Source organism: Rhinatrema bivittatum, chromosome 6, assembly GCF_901001135.1.
Source record: "Rhinatrema bivittatum chromosome 6, aRhiBiv1.1, whole genome shotgun sequence".
Taxonomy (NCBI): domain Eukaryota; kingdom Metazoa; phylum Chordata; class Amphibia; order Gymnophiona; family Rhinatrematidae; genus Rhinatrema; species Rhinatrema bivittatum.
In genome coordinates this window covers 122,916,304-122,932,558 of record NC_042620.1, presented here as the reverse complement: position 1 = coordinate 122,932,558, position 16,255 = coordinate 122,916,304, and the positions used below count along the sequence as shown (strand labels likewise).

General features: G+C 41.8%; 1 protein-coding gene across 1 annotated transcript in view; it reads left to right on the top strand.

Annotated features, from left to right (window-relative positions):
• Window positions 1-16,255, top strand: part of PRKRA (protein activator of interferon induced protein kinase EIF2AK2) — a 96,310-nt gene that overhangs the window by 45,283 nt on the left and 34,772 nt on the right. The gene's annotated exons all lie outside the window — the stretch shown is intronic.

Sequence of the window (16,255 nt, the reverse complement as noted above, 5' to 3'; positions counted from 1 at the left end):
GAAAACCAAGGCATGATTGGTCCAATATGTGTATTTTGGGGAAACCAGTAGATGATGGAAACTATGAATGACAATTTTCTACGTAGGCTAGGAACTAGTACTAAATAAAAAAAAAAATCTGTTCTCTCTCAGATGAGGCAGTTATGTCACAATGACAGCACCATAACTTATTCCTCAGTATTTTCAGTCACATGTATGATGTATAAATAACTCCTCATAACCACATGATTACCTAAGTACATGAAAAAGAAGAAAGCCTACAAAAAGTTAGTTACAGAAACCAGATATTTATCTGGCAGTTTTGTAGTATGCGTACAGCTGAGCAACACTTAGATTTATTGGAATGGTTTCTAATGTAGATAAATGCTTGTGTTACAAATCCCTCTGCCCATCCTGTAAAGTAGAAGTGCCTTGATGCAATGTATGTATAAGGGGGTGGCTTACTCTTAATTTTTTTTTATAGAGTACAAATTCAGAATATTCTGTATATGGGACTCTTGCTCCTAGGAGCTGAGTTAACAGAACCACATACATGGACGTAGCTCTAGCTCATGCCAGTGTGAAGGACTTTACCAGAGATTGCTAGTCAGGCATAGTGGCTTCCCATGTGACATTATAGCACCTCCAGTATTTGATTTTTCTGTCCTCTGAGGAGGATCTGCTGGAACACTGCACTCATTTTAGGCCACCAGCAATTATTCTTTTTTTTTTTTTTTTTCACTTGCTCCTTCCACTCTTCAGAGCATTTTTCTCAGTTAAGCTTTCCTGGTTTTTTCCCTTTCCTGGTCCTTGGGGGCTGATGTTCTAAACTGTTAACATCAGCCGTTAATGTACATAGATACAGTATTAATGGCTGATAATGAGGTACAAAGGAAGCACACATTACCACAGATTGTAAAGTATGCAGGTGTAGTTACACTTTTTTGCATTAATACATCTGTACTACTTTTTTACATGTTTTTAACAGATGTAATTTTTTTGCTGCAGTAATAGATAATGACCTATTTTGCATACTTTTGCATATCATTACCTGAGAATGGATTTTGTTTCCACTAATGCAAGCTAGCTTACACATGTTAACAGCACTGATAACCCATGTGAACTACTCGCAAAAGAGGCATTTAACACGTTAACCCTTGTGGTACCATTAATTCAGTTTAATATATTGGTCTTTAGTTAGGCTTTGAGCACTTTTGAAGTTTTACTACTTTTTTTGTGGCGTACCTGCTATGTGAGTTGCAGTTTCAGCTCCATTCATTTATATCTGGTGCTGATAACCTGACTGCAGTAGGCTTTGTTTTGTTTTGTTTTTCTTCAATGTGTTATCTTTTGGAGTGTCTTCAATATTTGATTTTGTGGCATTAGTTTCCCTCATTGTGGCCAAGAAACAAGCTAGTGGCTTCAAGAATGTCTCTTGTTATCCCTGACAGATCATTATGCTACAAGCATCTGGTTGAAGGTCACAGCATCCCTTTCTTCTTGGCAAGATGTTGCTGAGAGCAATTCAGACCCAGTAAGAGACACTTTGAGTCTGCCAGTCCAGACTGAGAGCACCTAGGTCTCAACATCTAGTAGAAGGCTTAGAGAGCTAAGTTTATGTTGATGGCCAGGCCTCATCAAAGCAGTTATCTGCTATTTCAATGCCTTGAAGTTTAATGATGATTGCTACTCATTGAGACCTAGCTTTGTCTTATCTGTAGTGACATTTTGAAAAGAGACAAATGCTTATCTTTAGTATTTGAACTATGTCTCAGAACATTGAGTTATATGCAACTGATATGTTGATGGATGACCTCAGCAGAGTGTTACAACCATATGAGTTGGATCAAAGAGTCACGAGTAACTTGTTAGCTGCAGGGGAGAACTAGATGGTCAATAGGAAGGTAAAAAAGTTTTTCTCCATGCGTCTGAACAGCTATAGATCAACTCGTGATGCTTTTCTGCTAAACTGGAGCTTTGGTCTACTCTGCATTCTCACAGATTCCTCCAATTGCCAGGTCTAAAAGGTCTTATGGGACAAGGCAAGGATAATTCTCATTGTACTAGCCTGTGGTTTCCATATCTTGTCCATCTGTGAATTCTGTCTCTGATTCCATTGGGGATATCTTGGACTCTCATCACACATGAAGACGGCAAGTTCTGCCATCCCATCCTCTCATGGCTTGGATGTTGAACATGCAGTAGTCTCATCCTTGCTTCTTCCGAAGAAGGTGGAGGATGTGTTGATTTTTGTTAGAACCCTCTGTGTGAAGATTCTACAGTTTTAAGTGGAAGAGGTTTTTGACTTGGTGTGGGACCAGGTATTTATTTTATTTATTTATTTTTAATTTTTATATACCGATGTTCCTGTATAGAATACATATCGCACCGGTATCTGTATCCCTTCTCCTGTGGCCTGAGGAACTTGCTTCAGTATCTACTGTATAAATTTCGACTTATGTATAAGTATAAAGTTTTTAAAGCTTATCTTTAAAAATGGGGTTGCCTTATCCACAGGTCAATCCCCAATAATTATTCTGACTATCCCCAGTCATTCACTCCTTCCCTCCTCCCCCCTACCCCCAATCCATTAACTCACTTGCTGCTAACAGGTCGACAGTGGGACTTGTGGTTTCTCAGGCATGTCCTCCCTCCTCTTCTGCAGTGTCTAGTGTGGCAATAGGACAGCTTCTCTGCACACCCACCTCCCAATCCCTTAACTCGCCCACTCTCTGCTATCAGGACGACGACGGGACTTGCTGTTCCTCAGGCACATCCTCCCTCCTCCCCTGCTGGGGCCTAATGGGCACACGTAGAATCATATGGTTTAAAGTGCAACACTGGGACCCTGAGGGGGAGGACACCCCTGAGCAATCACAAGTCCTGTCTTCATCCTGATAGCAGTGTGTGGTTGAGTTAAGTGATTGGGAGGAGTTGCGAGGGAGAAGCTGTCCTACTGCCACACTAGGACACCACGGGGGAGGAGGGAGTATATGCCTGAGCATCTGCAAGTCCTGTCATCATCCTGATAGCAGCCGGTGAATTGAGGTGGAGGGAGGGAAGGAGTCAACTACCAGGGATAGATATGGCAAAATTATCAAATTCAAATAATTTCATAAGTCCCCCTAGGTTCTTCTGTCCTTGACTTATCCACGGGTCATAGCAATTTTCTTACTTTTTTGGCCCAAACATTCCCTCGACTTATCCACAAGGTTGATTTGTACACGTGCACAAAGGAGAACAGTCTTTTCACTCCTTGTACTGTAAGAGCCCTGGCATTTAATCTAAAGAGGACTCATCTTCACTGTTATAATTCTCAACTGTTCATGTCCTTTTGATCCCAGTAGTATCCAATGGGTTAGTGTATAGCACACTATTGCATGCTAGTTGGCTTATAGATAACAGGCTTGGTCAAGGCTCACCAAGTGTGCTCTAGATCCAAAATTGGACTACCGTTTGAAAATCTTTCTGGTCTAGGATATACTGTAGATCAGTGGTTCTCAACCTTTTTCCTGTTGTGACACACTTGATGGACACTGCTCACGTGTGTGACACACTGCTCACTACAGTCCACAGCCGAACTGAAAAAAATGCCTCCATATTACTTTTATTGTTAAGAATGACACAAGGAAAAGATAATAGTGCTCTCTCTGAACAGAAATTATATCATTTTTGTACAAGTTGTATTCTCTGTCCTCCATGGGGCCATCAAGCTTTTTCTTCTGCTGTCACTTTTGGGCTCAGCAGGGAAGATAGAATCTGTTATCACTGTCCCGGAAGAGAGCGAATTGTCATTTCTCGCTGGACTCCAGCAGAGATGAAGGACAAGAACTGTGTCCTATTGGGCCCCATGGGAGAAGAAATTTGCCTCGCAGGGTTGATGCAAGGGCATTAGGAGAACTGTACAACCTTGTGCACCCCCCTCCCACACACACACACACACACACACACACACACATCACCACCACTACCACATGCATTCATAAATTTTACATGAAAAATGACATTAAAAAAACAGTGAGGTTAAAAAATATCAGTTATAACATGTATATTATATTTACATGCACTACTGTCATGCCAACCAGAAAACCTTACAATAAAGTTAAAAAAAACCAAAACACTTGAAACTCATATGGTATTAGGCCTATTATAATGTGTTCAGTGTAGGCTTAGCCCTCAGAAAGCCACAAGTAAAAGAATATTACACCTTCTATTAGGAAAATAGAATAAGCCAGACAGCTGTAGATGCTTACGTAGACACTACACTCTGGCAGAATACCTTACCTCAGTCATACATGCAGAATACAGATGGACCCTTATCAAATACAGAATAAAGAGTATAAGTATAAACAGAAATGTGCAAACAAAAACGGAACTGGACATCATAAGCCAGACTGTATGCAGTACAATAATATAAAAATAGAATCACTGTTCCTCAGAAACAAATCAAACAATTAAATCAAGAATATAAAATAAATAATAAAAAAAATCATACAAATTTTAAAAAATACATATTTCATAAAAGCTGAATAATAACATCCAACAATTAAAAAATCTCAAAAAGCTCCGAAACACCAATAAAATATTTCAAAACAAACAATAATTAAAACTAATAAGGATACTGCCCTCCCATTCTCCGTATCTGAGAACTTTTAATTTCCAGGTGCTCTGAGATTCTTGTGGATTAGTAGGCAGAAAGGGAGGTTGTTGCGCAGAAATTTTCTTCTCCCTCTCATATATCCACATACTCTCCCTCACTCTCACATGCTCAATCTCGCTCGCACACACTCATACGTATATACAAACATACAGGCTGTTTCTTACACTCACATGCTCAGTCTGTCACAGACACACACAGATTCTCTCACTCTCACTTGCTCAGTCTCGCACAGACAAACAGGCTGCATCATTTTCACATGCTTGGTCTCATTCAGATATGCACATGCAGGCTGTCTCTCTCACTCAGATGCTCAGTTGCACTCAGACACAAATACGTACACAGGCTGTCTCTGTCCTCCTGGAAGCACAAGAGGGCAGAAAAGTAAAAAGTCATGGGATAGGTGGCGATGTCCTTTTGTGGATTGCAAACTGGCTAAAAGACAGGAAACAGAGAGTAGGATTAAATGGACAATTTTCTCAGTGGAAGGGAGTGGACAGTGGAGTGCCTCAGGGATCTGTATTGGGACCCTTACTTTTCAATATATTTATAAATGATCTGGAAAGAAATACGACGAGTGAGATAATCAAATTTGCAGATGACACAAAATTGTTCAGAGTAGTTAAATCACAAGCCGATTGTGATAAATTGCAGGAAGACCTTGTGAGACTGGAAAATTGGGCATCCAAATGGCAGATGAAATTTAATGTGGATAAGTGCAAGGTTGATGCATATAGGGAAAAATAACCCATGCATTAATTACACAATGTTGGGTTCCATATTAGGTGCTACAACCCAAGAAAGAGATCTAGGTGTCATAGTGGATAACACATTGAAATCGTCGATTCAGTGTGCTGCGGCAGTCAAAAAAGCAAACAGAATGTTGGGAATTATTAGAAAGGGAATGGTGAATAAAACGGAAAATGTCATAATGCCTCTGTATTGCTCCATGGTGAGACCGCACCTTGAATACTGTGTACAATTCTGGTCGCCGCATCTCAAAAAAGATATAATTGCGATGGAGAAGGTACAGAGAAGGGCTACCAAAATGATAAGGGGAATGGAACAGCTCCCCTATGAGGAAAGACTAAAGAGGTTAGGACTTTTCAGCTTGGAGAAGAGACGAATGAGGGGGGATATGATAGAGATGTTTAAAATCATGAGAGGTCTAGAACGGGTAGATGTGAATCGGTTATTTACTCTTTCGGATAGTAGAAAGACTAGGGGGCACTCCATGAAGTTAGCATGGGGCACATTTAAAACTAATTGGAGAAAGTTCTTTTTCACTCAACGCACAATTAAACTCTGGAATTTGTTGCCAGAGGATGTGGTTAGTGCAGTTAGTATAACTGTGTTTAAAAAAGGATTGGATAAGTTCTTGGAGGAGAAGTCCATTACCTGCTATTAAGTTCACTTAGAGAATAGCCACTGCCATTAGCAACGGTAACATGGAATAGACTTAGTTTTTGGGTACTTGCCAGGTTCTTATGGCCTGGATTGGCCACTGTTGGAAACAGGATGCTGGGCTTGATGGACCCTTTGTCTGACCCAGTATGGCATTTTCTTATGTTCTTAAGTAAGTTTTAAAAGGAGCGTGCATGCGCCCATAAACGCACGTATTGGGCATGCGAGCAAAGATATAAAATTAAGCATATCGTGCGTGCAAGTACAAACGTATCATTTAAAATATCCCTGCCACGCATATGTATGCAGCCTTTATGCATGTACTCGCACAAGTGACCGTATTGGAGAGAGGGAGGGAGAGAGAGCATGAGTCTCAGAGAGATAATCTGACCCTCTCTATATATCTCCCACTATAAGAGGGGTACTTTCAACTCAATGTGTGGGGTTTTTTTTTTGGGGGGGGGGGGAGGGCAGTATTACATTGGTCTGCCTAGGGAGAAGGATCTGTAGACCCTTGTAACCACCCTCCCCACCCCCACCCTGATTTAAAAGTGCTGCCTCTTACAGTGGGAGATATATATAGTGTCAGATTTTCTTTCTAACAAGGTCTCTTACTCTCATACCCCTCTGTCTCGAAATCTCCAGACTTGTATCTCATTGGGACCTGTAGTAAACTTACGCAGGTAACATGGCGCGTGTTGCCATGTTCAGCCTTGCAAAATTCAGGGTTACAGGACTAAGTCTTGGCCGTACTGCTCCTCCTCTTCAAACAGTCCCTATGCAGGCCTGGACCCCATAGTGCTCTTCTCTCTCTAAATTAGCAGTTGGCCTCTCTCCCCTGTGGGCCCACCCCACTTCCTTTTCCGGGCTGCACTCATAAGGAGAAGCCATTTCCCTCCCCCCCCACGGTATTCTGAAGGTGAGGTCATTGCTGCTATTGACTCTACTCCCCGGGCTTGAAATTGCTGACAGCCAGAGTGGAGGAGTTAGACCACTGCAGTCCATAGGAGCAGAGGAGGGGGAAGAAAGATTAGCCATACCAGTGGGGGACCAGGGAGCACTGTATTCTGCCTGTGGAGGTTGCGACACACTAGTTGAGAATCACTGCTATAGGTGATGCAACAATCTAACTTTAAAAAAAAAAAAAAAAAAAAGCTAACTTTAATGTCTTACTTATCTGAGCTTTCATTGATATTACATTATCAATTTGTAATAGATATGAACATAAGAAATTGCCATGCTGGGTCAGACCAAGGGTCCATCAAATCCAGCATCCCGTCTCCAACAGAGGCCAAACCAGGCCACAGGAACCTGGCAAGTACCCAAACACTAAGAAAATCCCATGCCACTGATGCAATTTATAGCAGTGGCTATTCCCTAAGTAAATTTGATTAATAGCCGTTAAAGGACTTCTCCTCCAAGAACTTATCCAAACCTTTTTTGAACCCAGCTACACTAACTGCACTAACCACATCCTCTGGCAACAAATTCCAGACCTTTATTGTGCATGCTGGTAATCATTTTGCCTTCCTTTCACCTTTCTTAATTTTATTTTTATTTAAAGTTTTTCTATACCGGCATTCATGATTAAAAATCACATCATGCTGGTTTACATATAACAGGGGGAGTGAGTCAAATAACAGAACATTAACAAGTGCGAAGGTCGTAAAGTTACATTAGAACAGGGTAAAGTCTAACTGTGGGAAAGAATTGGAGCAAGAAAACTGATCAGTTAAGGAATAAATATTTACATTATATTGTGAAGTCTCTTAGAGGATGTAGTTGTCATTCAAACAGAATCTGGGAAGGCTTGCTTAAACAGCCGAAAGTGGGTAGGCATGGTTCTTGTCTCAGATCCGGGGGAATAGAATTCCATATTGATGGTCCGGCTGTGGAGAATGCTCGGTCTCTAAAAGTTAAATGGTGAGTAGCTTTGGTTTGAGGGACGAGAAGTGATCCTTTATAAGCTTCTCTGATGGGTCTAGTGGAGGTGTGTCGTCTGAGTGGGATTTGTAGGTCACGCATAGCATGGTGTTGGATAGCTTTGTAGATGATGGTGATGGATTTGTGGATAATTCTAAAGTGTATTGGCAGCCAGTGTAAGTTCTTCAGAATGGGGGATATGTGATCTCTTCTCCTCGTGTTAGTCAGAATTCTCGCAGCCGAGTTCTGGAGCATCTGAAGGGGTTTGATGGAAGCGGAAGGGAGTCCAAGTAAGATAGAGTTACAATAGTCTATCTTAGAAAAAATTACTGCTTGAAGTACCGTTCTGAAGTCTCACAGGTGAAGGAGAGGTTTGATTCTCTTCAGAATCTGTAATTTATAGAAGCCGTCTTTTGTTGTTTGTTTGATGAAGGATTTTAAGTTGAGATGGTTGTCAATAATAACTCCTAAGTCCCTTGTTTGGGTGGTAAGAAGGTTGGTTGGAAGACACAGAGAGACGTTACTATTTTCTGGGGAGATGAAAAGAAGTTCTGTCTTAGCTATATTTAATATCAGATTTAGACTAGTAAGAAGGAGATTGATCTCTCGAAGGCAAATGTCAATGCGTGGAATACATCTGGATTGCGCGTAGATAAGGATTGTATTTTTAAACAATGTCCATGCCTATTGAACACTTTTAACCTTTGCAGTTGCACCTTTCAGTTTTTTTCTAACTATTTTACTCATTTTATCAAAGTTTCCCTTTTGAAAATTTAGTGTTAGAGCTGTAGATTTACTTATTGGCCCCCTTCCAGTTATTAGTTTAAATTTAATCATGTTATAATCACTGTTGCCAAGTGGCCCCACCGCAGTTACCTCTCTCATCAAATCCTGCATTCCACTAAGAATTAAATCTAAAATAGCTCCCTTTCTTGTTGGTTCTTGAACCAATTGCTCCATGAAGCAGTCATTTATTACATCCGGGAACTTTGTCTCTAGCAAGTCCTGATGTTACATTTACCCAGTCAATATTGGGGTAATTGAAATCTCCCATTATTATTGCACTGCCAAATTGGTTTGCTTCCCTGATTTCTCTAAGCATTTCATCATCTGTCTGACCATTTTGTCCAGGTGGACGGTAGTATACTCCTATCATTATACTCTTACCTAACACACATGGGATTTCTACCCATATAGATTCTACTGAGCATTTAGTCTCTTGTATGATCTTTATCATGTTGGACTCTATACCCTCCCGAACATAAAGTGCCACACCCCCACCAAGTTGATCCTCCCTATCATTGCGATATAATTTGTACCCTGATATAGCAGTGTCCCATTGGTTATCCTCCTTCCACCAAGTCTCTGTGATGCCAGTTATGTCAATCTCATCATTTGCTGCTATACACTCTAACTCTCCCATCTTATTTCTTAGACTTCTGGCATTGGCATACAGACATTTCAAAGTGTGTTTTTTATTTGTACTAACAACCTGCTTTTCAGTTGTTAGGGATAATTCGGAAATCATTAGCTTCAGTGATTTTTTACATATAGGCCTATGGACCATGTTTGCTTTTAATGGAACCTCTCTGTTGGGATGCCCTAACTTTCCTGTTTCATTAGTATCCTTCAAGGATACATTTCTCCGAACCATGCACTGCTGAGTGACTGTCGGCTTTCCCCCTTGTTCTAGTTTAAAAGCTGCTCTATCTCCTTTTTGATGTCCAGGGTCACTCTATTTACCCTGCAGAATTGTCTTGTTGAAATTTAAAATAAACTTACTGAGCTCGATATTGAAAGTAGACTTAATTGGTTAAATAGCAGCCACTGCATATCCTGCTATGTTCAGAGGCCACCACTTAGCCAGATAAATCACTTATGTGGCTAAGTAGATAAATAGATAAGCTATGGGCGGATCAAGGCAGCGCTACTTATCTGGCTAACTTAGCTAGATAGGTAGCAATATTTATACCAAAGAGCAGGTCTAACTTAGCCAGATACAACTTATCCGGCTAAGTAGCACTCAATACGGAGCTATTCAGCAACATAGCTGTGCTGCTGAACATCCCATGTAAGTTTGCCAGATAGCCAGATAAGACTTAACTTATGGTAACGGCTACCTTTGAAAGTTGAGGCCACAGTGTAGAAGCCAGTCTTTAATGGCCAGGACACATGCTTGAAGCCGAGCTATGGTGTCAGACTAGATCTAACAGATGTAAACAGCTGGATATCATCTGTGTAAATCATGTAATTGACATTAAAGGAGCTTATCAGCTGCCCCAGCAGATGAAAAAATGCATTAAAAAGCATAGCAGAAAGGGCAGAGCCCTGAGGGACCCCACAACTGATTTCCAAGAGGATCGAGTTACCAATGTTGATCTTCTGTGATCTATTATTAAGCAACAAGATATATAAAAACATAGAAATGATGGCAGAAAAAGACCAATCGGCCCATCTAGTCTGCCCAGCAAGCTTCCACACTTATTTTCCCATACTTATCTGTTTCACCAAGCACCAACTTCAGGGCTCTTGTTGGTAACTGTTTGATTCAAATTTCCTGCCATTGATGTAGAGAGTAATGTTGGAGTTGGAGATAAACCTATTCAGAATACCAACCCATATCCCAAATTGATGTAGCCTTTCTAACAGAATCTTGTGCAAAAGGATATCAAAAGCAAATGCAATATTTAATAATTCTAGTATTACTGAGCCCCCTCTGACAAGGTCCAGGAGTAAAGCATCCTGGAGAGAAACTCGTATTGTTTCTGCGCTATGATAAGAAAAAAAGCCATGCTGGAAGCTGCTCGGGATGTTACGCTCAGTTTTAAAAATTAGAAAAGTAAGATAAAACACATTTTTCTAGAAGTTTACCAAGAAATGTAATGTTTCAAATAGGATAATAGATGACCATTTTTATAGGATCTAGACAGGATTTTTTCCAGCATAGGCTGAACTGAAGTTCACTTAAAGGGATTGGGAATCAGCTCTTCAAAAAGAAGTATTGAAAAAAGAGAGGGTCTAAAAGGTCTTTTTCAAAGCAAAATCAGGCTGTACAAGGATCAAGGAGACAGTGAGTCGACTTGAGCTGAGGCAATAGATGTGTTATCTCAGTCTCTGACCCTGTGAGCATCCTTGCTAGAGAAGATAGTACAACATTCAGTTTAATTGAGGATGATGCAAAAGTCTGCAAAAACTTCACTCAGTCAGCTTGCTGTTTAGAGCAAGGGTTTTTTGTTTGTTTATTTTTTTCTAAAATATCCAATAGACTAAACTCACAAGGATGATTTAAAATGTCTGAGTTGTGAAGTATAATAAAAGTTTGCTTACACCCTCAAAAGCTACCTTATAAGGCCTGAAGTACAGTCTGAAAGCTTCTTTGGATTGTGCATATTTGGCATTAATCAAATATTGCTCAAGATGGGGTTTTTTTTTCAGTATCTTAGTCTTTAGAATATCTAGGGACTTAAGAGTGAGCATGTTGAGAGCTTGTCCGCTTCAATAGGGTTACACTATCCAGGGTTTGTGATAGACTCTAAGCCAGGGAATCAGTAAAAACAAAGCAACTAGAAGTATTCGAATTGGCTCAAACTTGGATCCAGTGCTATTTCAAACTGGATTGGTCTATCTTGCCCCTGAATGATTTGCATGGGGCAAGCTAATATTCACAGGGTGGGAGATTGATGACCTAAATGATATCATAAAATAATCCGTCCACCCATAGGCTGATGCAGCAATCTGGGCATTAAAATGCTATTCTCTGGATTTTAGTGCACATTTTAATACTCAGATAAACTATTTTTCTTCTGATGCAGCAAGCTAAAAATATGCTAATGCAACAGGAGTTTAAAAAAAAAAAAAGGTGGGTTGCCTTTAAAATGTATGTTCAGCACAGGCCAAACACATTTTAACTCATGAAAGGAAGGGGGGGGGGGGGGGGGGGGGGGGAACGTCCCTGACAGCCAGATAAAGTACTGGTTGATCCAGCTCTCTGGCATGGTTTGCCGCTATCACTTTCCCAGATAAGTCAGTAACTTATCAAGGCTAAGTAGTGGCAAACTGTGCCAGCTAAGTGGCAGCAGCTGCTGGCACTTACTTGAATAAGTCAGTACTTAACTGTTACGTTCTGTGTGTCTTGAACTAATAGTAGGCCCTTGGAACGTGGCAAGTGAAGACTCCGCCCACAGGGAGGAGCCCTGTGGGCACTCACCACAACAGGCGAGGTCTCAGCAGTGATGGACAACAGAGGAAACAACTTTATTATACAGCCAATGGTGATCCGAGGAGCGGATCAATAGAGTCAGTCCAAAGAGTATGACTTGCAAGCTGATAAGTCCGATTAGTAATCTGCAGCACGGAGTAGTCCGGTGAATACCTTCTCTTGGCGTAGCTTGTGCTGGCAACTCCGGTTGTGATCCGCAGTGCGGGGTAGGCCGGAAGCCGGTGGAACAGTGCACAAGACAGGAGGGATCCGGTAGTGGCCCGCAAGCAGGGTAACCCGAGAATCCATGCCACAAAGGTAGAAGAGCAGGTTTTGTACTCACACCAGTACTGTGGAGGTAGATGGAAGATAAGGCACCGAGGAGAACAGGATCAGCAAGGGTCTTCCGAGAACGATGCAGGAACTCACTGGTAACGAAATGAGGCAGGTAGTAATGGTTCTTCGAGGAGCGGATAGCCCTGAGTGCGGCAAGGCCCCCGAGAAGCGGGTACCTAGGCCACCTAGAAAGGACAGCGAGGAGAAGTCCCAGAGTGGTGGAAATAGCAGGACAGGAATCCTTGCTAACTCGTATAGCAAGAAGGCAGCTGAGCTTAAGTATGGTAAACAGATGACATCATGCGGTGGGGATGCCTCCAAGGTTCCCGCCATGACGCATTTAAGAAGGAGGCAGGCGCGCGTGCCTTAGGTAACCCCGGATGTAAGATGGCTGCCGGGAGCGCCCATGCTGTCCCGGGCATGCCATGAGGGTCGGCGTGTGGAAGCGGAGGCCGCCATTCTCCCCAGACTTGGAGCTGCATAGAGAAAGAAGGTGAGCAGCAAAGGTCGCAGCCATTATTTTTTTTTTTTTTTTTTTTTTTTACTGGTTTTAAGAGCTAGCACAGTAGCGATAGAAACTTAACTCCATCTCTTACCCTGCAGTTAAGTTTGCAATGCTAAGAAAATCCTGGCTGAGCCAACACACCTCTTTACATTAAGGAGTAATGCTTAATGCCCTCATTTTGCATGGAATTTCCATGTGAGGACACTGCCATTTTAGAATGCTCATTTTGTGAATATAAAACTCCTTGTTGCATCCGCAGAAAAGTTTACGCCAGCAAAATGCGAGCAAAGCTGTGCATTGGCCAGAATGTACCTTTCTATATTGGCCTGCCAATGTACTGAACAGCAAGATCTTGGATGCCATTATTTTAACTTTAAAGATAATCCATTTTTGGAACAGTTCTTCCACTCCTGGGTTCCTACAGAAATATCTACCCCTCCCCCACCCATTTAAGATTTATATTACCTGAGGTTTAACTGCTTCAGAAATCATTGGCCAACTGAGGTCTTTAGTAGGGTATATTTCAGGACTGCCAGGGCCCTCTCTACAATGTCTCCTATTCTCATCACTTCTTGTTACCATCTTGTTTGAGCTCTTGTGCTCGTAGTTTGGTACGTGGTCGTCATGGGTATCTGACTCAAGAGTGGTTGGTATCTGGTACTGGTCATCTCTCATTGGTTAGCAAATTCATAGATACCAGACTGGACAAAGCTCTCCACCAGGGGACTATCTTGTTTCTTCAGATTTTAATTGGCTAGTTTAGTGTCAGACCATATTTGGTTATCATGGCCAGTTGAGAAAAAGTGAACAGTACTTTCCATGGTTCTGCATCTACGGTTAGTTGTCAAGATGTCTTCCTGTGATGTGCCAAGCTCTGTTTGGTGCAGGTCTGGCTTGTGAGCACCTCATGTTGCTGACTCACATCCTGTTCTCCTATTTTGGCATATGATTTTCAAGCAGCTGGGTTCAAGCCTGTTAGCAGGGCAACGCTCTGGCTGCTCTGGAAGCCCTTTCAGACTACAGGCATGATGTGGACCCCTGTGTGGTGAGGCAGCAAGAAGCACCACCAATGAGCCTGACCATAGGCAGAAGTGCCAAAGAGGGACCTGTGGAGGCTTTACCTATACCAACTGTTGTTCCCTTAGGTTCAGCCCTTGGTGCGGACAGTCAGCAGATCCTAAGGCACAGTCAGGTACAGGCAGGTGACAGGAGGCAGTCTAGGGTCGATGCAGGCAGTGGGCAAGCAGAAACCAGTAACTGGACCGGGATGGAGATGGGCAAGCCGGAGCAGCATCCAGAACCAGGCACACAGCAAGGAAGGCAGGAACCAGGAGCAAACCAAGGAACCTGTTGCCAAGGTAAAAAGTCCAGGCAGGCTAAGAAGTATTGAGCATATGACATCTTCACTGGGGCGACTACCCGACTCTTCCACCAGAGTTCGCAGAATTGTGCGCACAAATGCGCAAGCATGCCCTATGGATCTCTTCACCAGTTCCTAGTAACTCACACGTCAGTGTGCGATGGCAGCTCCCTGCCGTGCAGTGAATGTCCGAAGCCAAGGTGTCTGGGAAAGCAGCTGAATTTTAACAAAGACCATCCTATTCATTTATTCCCTATCCTCACTGATTTCCTTCTGTGGCTTCTAATTCTGTGCATGATTCAGACAGGAAGCGGCTGTTACTAGCTTTAAAAAAAAAAAAATGGAAAAAAATAGTTTGTTAAAATTCTGTATGAAAATTGGCAAAAATATTTCAGTTGACCGCTACTGACCATTAAATTTTAACCAAGGCCACAGTAACAAACAGTAGGTATAAAATATGGCCTGCTTCATGAGTAGGGAAAGATAAAATTTAAGTCAAGCCTAATGCACAGACAGTAACCAAAAAATCATTGTTGGACCCAAGACTGTTTATCTCCTAGGGCTAGCAAATTGTTAGTAGTCAAGTCAAGAGAGGCAACAGATTCAGCCTGGTTGTATTTGGTGCAGGAAGACAATAAATAACATAAAGCACCCAAAATTGCACTCTAACCACTAAGCCATCATTTAGTTACCCAGGATCCATATGCTGGAAGGTTGTCCATTCTCCCTTTATGGGGAAGGCTGAGATTTTTCATAAAATGTTAGCCCCTTTATAACTTCAAGACAATTGGGTCCTCTGGCTTGCCAAAGATGGTTACATATTAGATATTTTAGAAATCCCCCTTTTACCCTCTCAAAAGGATCTCTAGTCAAAACTTTCTGTTGTTGGAAATATCCTCTGCTTTGCAGGCTCATGCAGTCAAACTTGTTTTACCACAAGACAGAGGATGGGGATTTTGCTCCAGGTATTTCCAGGTTTCTAAGAAGAGCAAGGGACTTTTGACTCAGACTTATTCTAGGCCTCAGGAGCCTGAACACATTCCTAAAAATGGAAAAGTTCAAGATTGGTTTTCAAGGGTCCATTCTCCCACTCCTAAAACAGAGGGACTGGCTGTTTTCTCTGGGTCTCAAGGAGGCTTACAATCGCACAAGGATATATCCCAATCGTAGGATGTCTCATTTTTGGTGAGCATGCAGCACTTCCAGTACTATGTTTTGCCTTCAGACCTAGCATCAGATCCACAGCAGGTATTCACCCAATGTCTGCTTATAGTTGTGGCATATTCAAATAAGCAATCAGTGCTTGTTTTCTCCTCCTGGATAACTGGCTAGTCGAAGTCATGTACTACAAACAAACCAGTGCAGTCACTAGAGTTCATTGTAAACTTCCCAAGTCCTCTCTGAGTATGTGGCCTCATTTTGAAGTTTATAGGGTCTTTGTGGCACACATCTTGGGCAAAGCCTGTCTTTCTAGTGAGCTGGAGTGTTCCAGCTCCAGATGAATTTTCAGTTTGACAGCTTATATTGTTAAACTGTTGGGCAAAGTACCACCAATTGCAGCCATAGTTTCCAAGCTCTATGGGTAGCTTTAAAATCTGTAGAAATAATGAATTGCTATTCTGTTTCATGAAATACTCACCAGAAATAAAGGATATGCCTCTTTCTAGATTTCTTTTCAAAATGTAGAAATTGCATCTTCCTAATTCCCAAGATGGTAACACACCCTTGAAAGAAAATTAGAATTGCAGTTCTGATTCTACCTAGTAGCTGTCAAATCTTCAATTTGTGTCCTGTTATAAATCATATCATGCATGGATAGCTCTTGTTTTCAGGATGTCCACAGTTGATATTCATGAGATATATTTTGCATATAGTGGAGGTAGTGCATGCATG